Source organism: Ornithodoros turicata, chromosome 1 (genome assembly GCF_037126465.1).
Source record: "Ornithodoros turicata isolate Travis chromosome 1, ASM3712646v1, whole genome shotgun sequence".
Lineage (NCBI taxonomy): Eukaryota > Metazoa > Arthropoda > Arachnida > Ixodida > Argasidae > Ornithodoros > Ornithodoros turicata.
In genome coordinates, this window is record NC_088201.1 from 213,142,271 (window position 1) to 213,144,890 (window position 2,620).

Genomic DNA, 2,620 nt, shown 5'->3' on the forward strand with positions numbered 1-2,620 from the left:
ACTTTGCTCCTCATCGGAGCGAGACAGCCTTTCTAAGACTCTCTCATGCAACGGGAAAGTTGTCCTACAACTTCATCAGTCAAGACTTGAGTGTGATGACCTCCTTTTGTCGGAAAACCTCCGCAAAGAGACCAGTGATCTGTTGGACTTTCTGTTCGCTTTGGATATCACCAACACAAAATCAACATTGCCTCATCGTCGTCCTCACACGGTATGTGGATCGACTTAATTTAAATGTCGATTCGATGCTGTGTTAGGTTGACTGTGTCATGTAACGTCAATAGAAGGAATATTTATCCCTATAGCGAGACATGTGTGTAATTGTCTTACAATATGCCCGTTACTTACTTTGCATAACACAGTGAATTAGAGTATGAAAATCCAAATGTCAACGAAGCTCAACTGTTTTGTAAACTAGAGTAGCACTATGCTTTGCTCATTCTTTGAAATGACTATAGACTTGAAAGATAACTGTGATCTAACTGTTATAATAAAAATAAGTCATGAAAAAGCGAATGAATTTGTTCTTTTTTTATACTCGTTATTTTTTACTGTTTCGTTAGGGATGGAGAAAAAATTTACAATAATGTTTTCTCCCACATTTTGCTTGCTCTCTCACGCTTACAGTAACGAGGAGGGGCTCTCCTCGTGTTATTGTTAATTGCAAATGGAATATTCATCTCAGTCAGAGCAACCTGCCACTTTCGATCTAATTGCACTGGGTGAGCGAGTTTCATTCTAAACTTGCTCCTTGTGTTACTAAGAAATACATCACTCGAGCCGTTTGACAGGAAACTGACGTAGAAGTGCTTCGTAATTTTTTTTGAACGAAATCGCTCATTGTGTTACTAGGAAATACATCACTCGAGGCGTTTGACAGTAAGTTGACATAGAACTGGCTCGCCATTGTTTTTCTTTTTCTAAAATGAAAACAACATGATCGTGGGGAGTTCTTTTAAACCAAGAGCGAAGTCAAATGGGCGCGAAATTTAAAATTTGGGGGCGCAGGTAGCGCCATCTGTTGAACGGCGGTAAATTTGCTGGAAGTGCTGCCATCTGTAGATGAACGAACTCAACTCCCCCCCATGACGCCACCTGGCGTAAAAGAAATCAAACAACCTCTCCACCCCACACAATTCTATCCTGATTAGCGACGCAAGTAAACATGTAGAGCCCGTGGCCCAGTGGCTTAAGACGCTCGTCTGACAACCTAAAGGACCCAAGTTCGATTCCTAGTGTGTTTCACCATGACGTCATTATTGTTACTTAATCTTATCATTGATATCATATCACTAAGATTAACTATGTGACGTCACTGATTAACTATCTTATCCACTGACCTCACTGATATGAGGGCGGAGCGGCTGCGGCCTGGAGTGACGTCATACGTCCTTGATGACGTCATTTCCTGTTTGACGTCATTTCCTGGCCGTAGGGTTAATCTAATTCCTGTTTGACGTCATTTCCTGGCCGTAGGGTTAATCTAATGTACTACTAAAGCGTCGCGCCGAAAAGTCTAGGAACAGCACGTGCGTTTGCCAGAGAGCAGGCGATGTGTCTGGAATCTTCTTGCTTCTTCTTCAGCACGCGCCGGGATGAGATGTACGGTCTCTTGCCTGCCTTGGAAGTTTCTCGAAGATGATTCGTGGCAATATGTACATGCACCTATGTCGACTCTCAAGCTGCTTAACTCAGAAGCTCTTTCAAAAATCATCGTCTAAGTTTTTAAATGTACTTCCACGACGATGGTCCATACTCTGGCGCATTACAGATTGAACACCCCTCATATCACTATGATCAACAATGCTATTTTACGTTTCGAAACCCAAGCGTCGTCGTCACGACATACCGCTAGGGGGCGGCAGAGGCGAAGCCTTAGTCCCTGTGTGAGCGTTTTTTCGGTCTGTTTGGGGTTCGGGACATGAGAGGACTGATGTTCTGACTCTGGAACAACATAGAAGGGACAAATATATACAAAGCCTCAAATTGCCTAAGAAATTAACGAAGAAAGATGAAAGTCACTGACAAGGTTAGCCAGCTGTAGGATTCGAACCCACATCTTCTGGATTGCCAGTCCAGGGCTCCGGAAGGGCTGCCGGTCCACGCACCCTGGAAGTCGCTGAGAAGGCGGGTTAGCTTAGCTCAGTTGGTAGAGCCCTGGACAGACAATCCAGAAGATGTGGGTTCGAATCCTACAGCTGGCTAACCTTTTCAGTGACTTTCATCTTTCTTGGGGTTCGGGTTCGGCCATAAACGTTCGGTTCCGGTTCAGCTCCGAAATTCACACATCGCGCTTCGATTAACCGGTTCAGTGGCTGTAAACCGGTACGGAACCGGTTCGAGGCCCTAAAATGCTGCAAACGTATTGGTATCCACTAAAATGGTGCCGTAGTTCGATTTTTTTTTTTGCATTTATTTCTGTTTTTCGACCAACAGGACACACTTTCATCCCTTCCGCGACCAACGTGCCGCCAATCTAGGCAGGCACACCGCTCGATTCCACACATCACCCCCCACCCTAGACATACACATGACAACTTGAACCCTGCCGGTGTCCCCAGCCTGTAACTAAAGTTGTTATATTGGTTCAGTTCCGGTTCAGTTCGGTTCGACGCTCTGT

The 2,620-nt window shown here is 44.8% G+C and overlaps 1 non-coding gene across 1 annotated transcript; it reads left to right on the forward strand.

The window, feature by feature from the left end:
• Positions 1 to 2,131: 2,131 nt before the first annotated feature.
• Positions 2,132 to 2,204, forward strand: Trnav-gac (transfer RNA valine (anticodon GAC)). The gene has a single exon. It is a non-coding gene; the product is annotated as a tRNA-Val (tRNA).
• Positions 2,205 to 2,620: the final 416 nt, after the last annotated feature.